The following is an 11,816-nucleotide window of genomic DNA, read 5'->3' on the forward strand; positions in this document are numbered from 1 at the left end:
CTGCAATAGCCCCTAACTGGCCTCCTCCATTACCCCTTCACCCAGAAGCCAGAATGGTCTTTTTAAACTTAATGCATAACCCTAGTTAAAGCACTTCAGTGCTTTCTATCACCCTTAGTATAAAGGCCCAAATCCCTAATGTGACCTGCCCACCCCCCAAGTCTCCCTCCTGCCATTCTCCCTTCTGCATGCCCAGCAGGCTCCCTGGTGACACCCACGCTGCTGGTCATCTGATGGCATTTGGATGGAGAGGCTGTAGGTGAAGGGAGCCACAGTCCAACCAGAGCAGGAACCTTGTGCTTTAGAAATCAGACAACTAGTCAATAAAGTTTGCACCCTGGGCTCCAAATGAAGGCACGTCCTGGAGCCTTTGTGGCCCATTTCAGCCCCAGCTTGCCCCAGAAGAGGAGCTGGCTGTTGCCTTTGGAGAGGGCACCTGACCGTAAAGCAGCCCCCGGGCCTCATGGAAAGGGGAGGGTCAGGGAACAGGCATGGGAAGAGCCATAGAGCTGGGAGCTAGGTGCCACCCCCAAAGAAAACACTGCCCCCATCTGCCCCTGGAAGCGCCTCTCCTCTCAAGGCCATCAGCTTGGAGTTTTAGAGCCGCCTGGGGAATTCTCTAAAGTTAATTTCTTCCCCATTTCCTCTGGAAAGCACTTCCAGATCCCCAGCCCTCCTGGACGTCGCTGATAATGTGTTTCTCCTAGATCAGCTCTGATAACACCCACCCGGGTGGTCGCAGAGATTTGTAGAGAAAATAAAAATAAGGAAATGGAGGGTTCCGGACAGGCAGTGTGCTGTGCCCGGAAGGGCCCTGGACTGGGAAATGGTCCCAGACCCTGAGGACTCTGAGCAGGTCACTGCCCTCTCTCTGGGCCTCAGTTTCCTCACTGGTAAAGAGAGCTCAACGCCTTTGAAGAACAATTTGGCAGAATCTGGTCAAGTGTGGAAAGCTGCCCCCCTCCCAGCCACATCCTAGAGAAACACTCCCACGTGCTTAAGAGAGGGAAGGGTGTCCACCTCGGCACTGTGTGTGCTACTGACAAAAGGAAGAGAAAACCTAAATGTTTGTCAGTAGCAGAGTGGAAACGCAAATTGCAGTACTTTCATCAGTGAAATACCTTACACAGTGAGCACAGATGAACTTGACCTCCAGACCAAGCAATGCCATAGATGAATCTCATCCTGTTGAGGGAAAAAGCAAATGAGAAGAGAATATTTACAATATAATTCATTTACGTAAAATTAGAGACATATAAAACAACACCATACGTTGCTCAGGGAGTATATGCATAGGCAATAAGTATGCAAAGAAATGCATGGGAGAGGAGTGATGAGCATCAAACTCAGTGGGGGGGGAGGAGGTAGAGATTGGGGTCCTGGGGGGTTGGCTGTATTGGTAACTATTAAGCTGGATGGTGGGTATGCCAGGTTCATTATATTTTTTTGTAAACCTTTTTAAAGATATAATTCACGTATACAATTCATCTATTTAAAGTATACAATTCAGTGGTTTCTAGTATATTCACAGAGATGAGCAACCCTCACCATAGTCAATTTTAGAACATTTTTATCACCTCAAAAAGAAACCCTGTACCCTTTAGCAGTCATCCTCCATGTCCCCAACCTTCCCAGCCCCAGGGAGCCACTAATCTATTTTCTTTTCTTTGGATCTAGTGTAATGTTTTCAAGGTTCATCCATGTTGTAGCATGTGCCAGTACGTCATCCTTTTTTATTACTCAGTAACACATCATGTTAAACCTTTTTGAATATCTACAACATTTCAAGATAAAACATTTTTAATCATAAGGTTGATTAGAAGATACTGTTGGATTAGAAGATGTTGAAGGAAGCTTTGGGCCTGACTCTGTAATACCTAACTGGCATTCTCCACCAACGAGTGGGGAATTTTGGCTGTTGGGTCTTCGTTGCTGTGCGTGGGCTTCTCATTGCGGTGGCTTCTCTTGTTGCAGAGCACGGGCTCTTAGGCACTCAAGTTTCAGTACTTGTGGCACACGGGCTCAGTAGTTGTGGCTTGTGGGCTCTAGAGCGCAGGCTCAGTAGTTGTGGCTCATGGGCTTTGTTGCTCTGCGACATGTGGGATCTTCCCAGACCAGGGCTCGAACCCATGTCCCCTGCATTGGCAGGTGGATTCGTAACCACTGTGCCACCAGGGAAGTCCCAGAATCTGTTTTCATATCTCTGTCTTCCCCGTTACAGGAGGATGACCCTGGGCAGGGCTGTGCTGTCTGTAGGGAGAAGCAATTGCCCGGCTTCAGTAGCCGTGGTTCCCAGTTGACCTGCCCTCGAGAATCAGGCTAACCCAGCGCCTACAGGTGTGGGCTCTGAATTCCAGCATCCCCGGGGTCAAGCCCCAGAAATCCCATTCTACCCCTATTAGTTGTGGGACTGTGGATGAGTTACTCTCTTGACCTCAGATAAAATGGGAATAATGATAGTACCCACCTTATTGGGCTCAACATGGGGCCTGACCCATACTTGGCTCTTAATGATTGTCAGTTGCCGTGATGATGATGATGATGATGATGTTGAGTGGAAAAGGCTTTTGCCCAGTTGCATCCGGCCATGTGAAGTCCTGGAAGAGAACACACATCACACACTGAAGGCAACACGGGAATGTGGCTGAAGCCGCAAAAGGTGCTCGCTCCCTCCCGCTTGCCTCTCTGCCCTGCTGGTGGCTAAGTCATTCCAACACTGACTTAAATTCTGGATACCTTTACACAGGACACTGGGCTCTGCGCTGCAGGATGCAAAGTGGGTGAGCTGCATGCCTGCCCTCAAAGAGGTGATGGCAGCATTTGCGGTGGGGTGGGAGCCTTCAGGGGGAACCCCAGCTCTCTATGCCTTGCTTTTGAGCATCGGAAAGGCCACTTAACCATCCCAGGAGAAGTTTCTACCACAGTGATGCTGAAGGAATGCCGGGTGCTGCTTTGCAGGAAAGGGGCAGTAAACCGGAAGGGCCATGACCCTTACGAGAGGCTAGAAGGTAGGGCACGCTGGACATGTGGACACATTCCTCAGTCCTTCCTGGAGCCACCCTGCCGCGCCTGCCCTTGCTGGAGCCCCGCTTCTTGTCACAGCCCAGCCAGCCTCTCAGCTACTGCCCGGCAGATTGCTGTCCACCATCAAGGCGGCTTGGCTGGTCTCTGACAGCAGCTAGTCTGACTGCCCACTTCATACCTCGTACTCCTCACTTCTTCCTCCCAACCTCTCTCTGAGGTTAAGACTCACATGACCGTGTTTTCTAGATGAGGACTCTGAAGCTCAGAGTACTCCGCTCAAGGATACAGGGTTAGGAAGTGGCAGGGTTGGGACCTGAAACAAGCCCTGAAACGTCAGAAGTTACTTGCTTCTAGTGTACATCCTCCAGCCACCAGTGTGCTTCCTGAGAGCAAACTGAGGACTTGGCAATGGCCATAACGCTTGTCCAGGGAGGTGGTGTCAGATAAGGCTGGAGGATATTAATTAATAATGATAACAACATGTATGGAGGGCTTACTCTGTGCCAGGCTCTGTTATAAGCGCTTCATCCCATTATCTCATTTAATCCTCATAATTACGTTATGTAGCAGTTACTATTATCATCTCCTTTTTACAAATGAGAAGACCGAGGCCCAGAGAGGTTCTGTAATGTGGCCAAGGTCACAGAACTAGCGTGTGCTGGAGCCAGAATTATTTTAACCCCAGAAGTCTGACTCGGAGCAAACCAGAGCAGTGTCAGAATGCAGACTCGCTCTCCCTCCCTCTGCCTCTGTCACTTTCACTCACTCACTCACTCAACAAACACTGGCTCTGTGCCATGCCCTGTCCTCAGGAGACTCAGAGGGGCTCACAGTCCAGGTGAAGGGATGCACAGGTAAAGCAGCAGCTGTCGCAGAGACCAAGGCCTCCGGTGGGGGCAGCCCTGCGGAGAGGGGGGCAGGTGGGTGCTCTGCGTGAGGCAGTCCAGCTGCAGTCTTGGGGTCACCTCTGTGAGGTGGGCCACAAGCAGGGCGGGGACCGATGCTGTTGATGGTGGCCTGCACAGCTGGCATTTGTACCTAAGGCCCTAGCCCAGGGGGGTCAGAGAGACCCAGTAGCTCAGCTGCACCAGGCTCCTCAGTGAGAAGCAGGAGAGCCCCCCCTGCTCAGCACGAGGGGGTGTGGCAGAGGTTGGTGGGAGTAGGGGAGGGAGAGAGGAGAGGATTCCAAAAGCATCTGGCCCTGTAGTGGCTGAGTGGCTGCAGGGCTGGCCCTGGGCCTGCCTGCTCGTTCTTTCCAGCTCACTTCGCGAACTCCTGTGCAGCCCGGCGCTCCTTCCCGGCCCCTCTGGCCCTTGCCATCGGCGAGTGTGAGGCAGGTATGGTAGGCGAGGCAAGTGGGAATGTCTCCAGTGGGCGGGGGGTGCAGCGAGAGGAGCCGGGGGCAGCTGGTCTGGCGCGCCTGGCACCGCATCCCTTGGCAGGCGAACGCCTCCGCCTGGTGGAGACCCTGGGGAGGCTCATGGGGGCTGGAACGAGGGTCGAGCGGACAGAGGGCTCCAGCAGTGCGGCCTGCCGCTTCAGCCAGCCCAAGTGGGAAGGAAATGCATGACCGCCTGGCGTGGAGCCGCGGGAGCGGGCCCAGCAGGCGTGGGTGGCTGAGTGGACGCCAGCTCTCCACATAGCTCTGCGCACAGTCACGGGGCCTCCTGGCACATGGTGAGGAGGCCGGGGCAGGTCCCAGACCTCGGGGGGCAGCGTGGACAGAGCAGGGGGTCGTGGGCTCCCAGCGTGTTGGCGTGGGGGGCTGTCCCAGCCGTGCCTCCAGGCTCCCTCCCAGACACCTAGGGCCTGAGGGCTTTGGCGGCCGGAATGCCCTTCTTCATGGCCCTTCAGGCTTAGAAGCTGGTGCCTGTCCTCCTTGAATGAGCCTTTCCTCTCCCTCAGGCGCTCATGAGTCTGGACACTGTGGCCGCAGGGCCATTGCCATGGCCTCACCCAGTCATGGCGCCGGCACTGGCTCCGATTGGCGGGTCTCCATGTCGCTGTAGTTCCCAGGACTTGACAGCATCACCCCGGCTGCTTCGCTCTTTGCTGATTGGCGCTCAGAGGTGTTGACCGGAACGTGATGTTCTGTTTTTACCTCAGGGAGTGGGGATGAGGAAGGGGCAGATGACTCACTGGACTGAATGTACGCTGACTCTGCGAAACAGCGCTGGAAGTTCACGGAGTTTTTTTGTTTTGTTTTGTTTTGTTTTTTAAATCTCTATCATGTTATTCTTTCGAAATCATGTGCCCTTGACTCTGGAAAGTCTGTTCAACTCTAGAAGAATCCGGCTCCCAACTCTTACAATTATAATCCTGGCATCTACCAAGTGCTCCCCAACTTAGCTGAGGAAGGAGCAGGAGGGGCAAGCTGTGCATTGAGAGGGGAGAGTGAAGAGCCTTTAAGGTTTGGGGTGAGACCGGCCTAATTCTGGATCCTGACCAGGTACGGAAGAGGGGGTTCCTGCAGGGACGGAAGAGGGCACATCTCCTCCTTACAGCCGCCAAATCCAGACCTCGACACCAAAGGGACATCGTCAGAGGCCACCTTGGGCAGGGAGGCAGAGGCAAACCCTTTCTTTGAAGGAAACTTCCCTGCAATCCAAACTTTACCTGTCATGTAAACACAGGGGCAGAGCCCCACAGGTGGGATCGGGGTGTCCCACTAGTGACCCCTCCAGGTAGCTCGATGCTCTAGGAGTAGGACTCAGAATCCACCAGTGTCGTCCAACCTGTTCACTTTGTAGTTGGGGAAAATGAGGCTCTAGGAGGAAGAAAGGAACTTGCCCCAGTCTACGCAGCCAGATGGGGAGTGGCCGCACTCTCTCCACCATGTCTTGTCCTCCAAACGGGTCCCCAGAGGCACACCTGGGGCCACAGGGAGAGAGAACTTTTATGGAAACTGAGGCAGGGCGAAGGACTGTAAAATAGCCCAGTGGCCAGTGTCGGCCAACACCGTAATGTGTCCTGAGGCCAGGAGCTCCCGCCAAGCTGGGTATCTGGTTCCGGATTCATCTGTCCATTAGACAGCCTGTCCTTCCTGCCAGAACAAAAGATGCTGTCATGTCCCTAAAGCTGATTGGCCCCTGAAGCCACCACCCACCACACGGCTATTTCCAGGGATGAAGTCAGATCCAATCTTCCTCCCCTGGGGCATGTGTCACTCACCCTTCTTGCTTCTGTGGAGGGCAGTAGGTTCCTTGAGAATTAGAAATCAGCCTTGACTCTCACTTCTTCTCCATCCTCTCTGCCCATCTCCTTGTAGGGTGGACACCTAAGGCAGTAGGATCGTGTTTCTATAGAGCAAAAAACTCAAAGATTCTACCTTAAAAAAAAGGAAAGAAAGAAAGAAAGAGACATACAGAGAAGGAACAATGAGATGTTATTATCCAAAGGAAGCTCAGGCTGGGGGCCCATTTCTGATGTTCATTTTAGCAGCTGTGTTGTAGGGCTGGATGTACTCACAGCATTTGCCCACCTTGACAACCCCTGTGGATATTATGAGTCACTCTCTTGGTCTTGGGAAGCTCCAAGATCCCCCAGCCCGTCTCCATTCCCGTATAACCCAGTCCTTGTCATCCAGCCAGCAAAGGAGACCAGGGCCCTGTGGACTGGTTGCCCCTGGGCACTCCATCCACCAAATCCTGGGCAGGGCAAGGTCTGCCCCTGTTCCAGGGCATCCAGGCAGCCCTTTCCTCATGTTGCAAGGGGCCACACATCCTGCTCTCATCCCTCCCAGACTCGTATCAGAGCTGGACAGGCCTAGACAGGATCTAGTTTGAAGTCGGGCTTTATAGACAGAGTCTAAGACCCAGAGAAGGCAGGAGGTTCCTTCAGCCATGTGTGGAAGCATCTGGACTAATTAGTGGTGGGATTGTCTACTGGCTGAGTTCCAGGATTTGACTGTATTACAGTTACTGGGCAAGTGACTTAACCTCTCTGATTAACCTCTCAGAGCCTCAGCTTTCTCATCTGTAAAATGGGGATAATGACACTATCTATCTCATTGCACTGCTGTATGTAGGTAAAGCTCTCGGCACGGTGCCGGGCACAGGGGAGGTGCCTACTAAATGGTACTGAGCTGCTGTTGCTCACCTCTCCTGAACACCCACCCAGTACTCTTTTGACCGCCCACATTGCCTCTCCTCCTGAGCCTCTGAAACACCCTTGCCCTGGGACCAGCCCTTCCAGAGGAATCTGTTTGAACAGCTGCCTGTTGGCTGCAGCAAATGCAGAAATCTCCACTGAGCCCCTGCTGTATACAGAGCACCGGGCACTCAGGTGGATACAACATTTGTAAAGGCTTCAGATCTGCACTGAGTCCTGGCTCTTGTGAACACGGTGTAGCCCTGACTCTCTGGGCCTCGGCTCCCGCATCTATAAAATGGAGCTATGACAGTCTCACTGAGTAAGTCTCTCAGTGAGTTCATGTGTATGCAGCTCCTTTGAAAGCTCTAAAGTGAATTGCCATTTGCTGCAAACATACCAGTTGCTATTTTCATAATTTACACAAAGACAAGCAAGATTTTGTCCCCGCCTTCTAGAAGCTCATCTCCTGATTGGGCCCTAAGCAGTGTCCACAAGAATCATTTCACCACTTACATCCTGCAATGTGTACATGCCAGCTGTGGCGTTTAGAGAGTGTGGTGGTCTTAGAAGCCTCTCCAGGGCAGGTGACCCCTTCAATCATTCATTCTCAGGGGCAGGCACTATGCTAGGCTCTAGGGATATAAGGGTCAAGTTGACTGACAGGCCTTGTCCTCCTGGGGCTTCCAGTCTAAAAGAGAGAGCTAATAAGCATATAAAGAAATAAATAAGAAAATATCCATTGATTATTATCATGAAAATGAATCAAAGGCCTATTTTCCATGGAGCCTGGTTGAGGGGGGCAATGGTATCTGTTTGAAGGTGGGTCAGGGACGGCCTCCATGAGAAGGTGACATTTGAACTGACAAGAGGGACCCTGCCTTGTGAAGAGTTAACAAATGATTCAGAACTTGAAAAGTGCTTAGACTAAGCCTGGCATAGAACAAAGCACTGTAAAAGTGTCTATTAAATTAACTAATTAATTAACTGACATTAATTCAGAGGATGGGGTGTGAGCATTCCAGTCAGCAGGAACAGCATGTGCAAAGGCCCTGAGGTAGAAATGAGCTTGGTGTGACTGAAGAAGAGAAAGAAGGTCAGAGTGGCCTGATGGAGTGAGTGAAAGGGAGAGAGGTCTTGCCGGCAGCCTCGAGGTGCCTTGCATGACTCTGGCCTGTGGGGTTTGTAAATTTCATCATTAGTGAACCAGGAAGCCACTGGAGGGTTTTAAAAGGGGAGCCACACACTCAGAGTACAATTTACCTTCTTCTTGGCGTTGATAGAGAATGGACTACAGAGGCAGGGTGCTGAGGTAGAGAGAGAAGATCCTGCTGTGGATGTCCAGGCAGTGGTGACAGAGGAGATGGGAAAAGTGGAGAGGCTTGGGCTATGTTTTGGAGGTGACATTGGCAGGCCTTGCCTGCTGGGCTGCCTGCGGCGGGGAGATAAAGAGAGAAGCCAGGCAAGACTGAGAGCTTTTTGGCTGGAGCCATTGCCTGGCTGGGCTGTGCAGGGCATGGGGCTGGAGCATGGCTGCAGCCCAAGGTGCCAGGTTCCTGGAGGCATGGCATCAGGCCTGGAAGAAGAGGCTGAAGGGACAGTCAGCGGCACTGAAGGCGCCGGTTACTTAGGGGCCCTATTATTTACACGCCCCCCAGCTGTGGCATCTGTTGGCTAGAGTGAGAAGTCGGTTGAATGGCCTAGTTTCACTTCTAGTTCATAAGTTCATGCCTGGTTTGTTAGGTGCAGAGAGGGGCCTGGGTTTGGGGAGAGGGAGAGACGGGCCTGTCTGCATGGTTGTGGGCATACAGCTTGTTGGCTGATGTGATGCAAAGGGCCCCCAGGGTAAAGCTGTCCTGAGTTCCCCTTCCCACCGCACAGCTCATGGTGTATTTCCTTCAGCATTGACTCCGGACAGGCTAGGATGATAGGCCCCCTTTGAAACATGAGCGAGGTAAGTTTAGGACAAATTAAGGAAGCCCTACTTCTCACAGGAGCTCAGGGGGCTGCTTACGCCCCGAGGTGGTCCAGGCTGGGAATGTCACGGGATCCCAAAGGGATCTGGGGAAAAGGACAAAATGCAGAACCCTAAATGGCTCTGGAGAGGAAACCTGGGATCTGTGTGACCTTTAAGCTGACGTCAGGGAGGAAACCAGTCCCTTGAGGCTTGTGCTGGCAATGGAGTCAGGAACCTTCCTAATCTAGCTTCGTACCCGCCCGGGCGCCAGAGATGGAGGGGCCCCAGACTCTGCCCCACTCAATCCTCTCCTTTTACCCAGGAGGACACGCCTCTGTCGTCCATCTGCCAGAAAGCCCGCAGTGGCGCCAGCGCCTTCACGACAAAGTCCAGCTCGGTCCCCATCTGGCCCCATCTCTCCCCACTGCCCCCCACCCACCTTGCAGCCTCGCTAGGGCTCTCTCCCCCTTGCTCTGCCCTCTGTCAGGAACACTCTTGCTCCATCTTTGCCTGTTAACTCTCTCTTACCCTTCGGATTGGGCCTTAGTTGTAATCCCCATCCGGGGAGTCCTCCCTGACTTCCAGCCCCTTTCCCACCGAATGCTTCTGCTAGAAGCTTCCTCACAGCCTGCTGGTCCTCCAAGCAGACCCTTATCCCACTGCATCATCATGGCCTGTTTAAATGTCTGTCTCCCTCTGCACAGCCAGCTCTGTGCCCTCCCCAGCACCTGGCATGGAGTAAATACTCTACAAACCATCATTTAAGGTATCAGACCCAGAGAGCAGAATTGCCTTGCACACAATCACAATAGCATCCTTTTGGACATTCATCCGTGCGTGCATTCAACTCGTGTTACCTAGCACCTGCTCCATGCCAGGACTTTCCTAGGTGCAGGGGACCCGAGGGTGTGCAAAGTAAGTCCCAGAACTCACCGTCTAGTGAGGGAGGCACCTCCATTGATCGCACTAGCAAATGTACAATTGCAGTGGTGACCAGTCCTCCCAAAGGGAGTACAGGCTTTCATGACAAGCTAGAAAGAGTCCTCAGGGTCAGGGAGGTCCAGGAAGGTTCCCCTGAGGAAGTGACACTTGAGGAGCAGAAATTGACCAGGCAAAGAGGGGAGGGAGAGGGTTCATTCCAGGCAAAGGGACCAGCATGTGCAAGGACACTGAGGTGGGAAAGAGGGTGGCAAGAATGAGGAACAGGAGGAGCTGCATGGCCGGAGCAGGGAGCTTGAGGGGAGGGTGGCTTAAGATGAGATTTGGAAGGTCGGCAGGAGCTGGAACATGGCTTGGGGACCATGTTAAGGTTTTTGCCTTTATCTTGAGAGCGATGGGGAGCCACCGAAGGGTTCTGAGCAGAGCCATGACCTAATCCTATTGGTGCATTGAAAAGCTCAGACTGACTTCTGTACAGAGCAGGGACCAGACCCTGGGTGTCCTCACGCCCAGTCCCTATGTGACATCCATATTCTGTACCCCCGCCCCGCTGAGGTCAACACATCTCTAAGGATTCTCTTCCCCTCTCCCCTCCACCTCCTGAGCATTCATCTGCCCGTGCTTCTTTGGGCACTAACATTATCCCCACCCCGAATGCTGGCTTTCCACTGCACCGTGCTCTCTACCCTCTTGTCTCCAGCAGTCACAGCAGGCTGTGGGTGCCCAGATGCTAACCCCAGTGTGCTGCCAGGGGACCAGTGTCCCCAGCAGCCAGGGGGCAAGGACTGCATCACTCATGGTTTGCTCCTTCCAGGCCCTTCTGTGCGGGGGTTTCAGACAGGGGCCACAGTGATTGGCCAGCGCCATTTACACCGGAGCAGTGGCTCTCACAGGCCTCAGGTCTGCAAACATTGGAAGTCGGTGCCAGGACTAAGCAAGGTTAAATCATCCCCATTGCCTGGGCTGCAGAAACGCAGTGAGAGTAAACTGTTTATATTCTCCAGCTGCGGAGCCTGTGACCAAAGGCCTCCTGCAAAGCAATCGTGGTTCGTGGGATGTGAGTGCTGGGGGATGTGGGATCATCTCCTCCAGCACTCACTGTCACAGCAGGAGTGGAGGGCCCCGGGGAGGCCCAGAGTCTCACACAGGGCAGTCACACTGCACAAACCGTCAGAGGATTCGACTGGTGATCACAGAGGCCACCAGCCTGCACTGGAGCTGGTGTGACGATGCTAAGATCCTCTCGACCGCACCCACAATCTGGGGCTGAGAAAAGGAGATGGAGTTAAAGCCTGGTGGCTCAAAGCATGGGTTTGGGGCCAGACAACCCTGGGTGCAAGTCCTGCCTTTATCACTTGCCAGCTGTGGGGTCTTGGGCAAGTTACACAACCCCTTCAGTCTGTTTTCGTTTACACCGAAATGTCCATTATGACTGCCACTAGCCACATGTGACTGTGTTTAAACTAATTAAAATTAAAGTTTAAAATTCGGCTCCTGGGTCACACCAGCCTTATTTCAAGTGCTCATGTGGCTCGTGGCAGTTGTGTTGCACAGCACAGACATAGAACATTTCCATCGTGGCAAGACATCCTGCTGGACAGCTTTGATCTATAAAACGAGGGTGATGAGGAGACTTATCCTATGGATTTTGATAAGGATTAAATGAGATAATGAATGTGAAGCAACCTGACACAGTACCCTGAGTAGAGTAATTGTCCACCGATGTTTCCTGTGATGGTGAAGGTGGCGACAGGGTTGGTGACAGTCTGTTCATTTCCACGTACATTCTCAACGGCCGGCTGCATCC

The sequence above is a fragment of the Physeter macrocephalus genome, chromosome 20 (assembly GCF_002837175.3).
Source record: "Physeter macrocephalus isolate SW-GA chromosome 20, ASM283717v5, whole genome shotgun sequence".
In the NCBI taxonomy this organism is placed as follows: Eukaryota; Metazoa; Chordata; class Mammalia; order Artiodactyla; family Physeteridae; genus Physeter; species Physeter macrocephalus.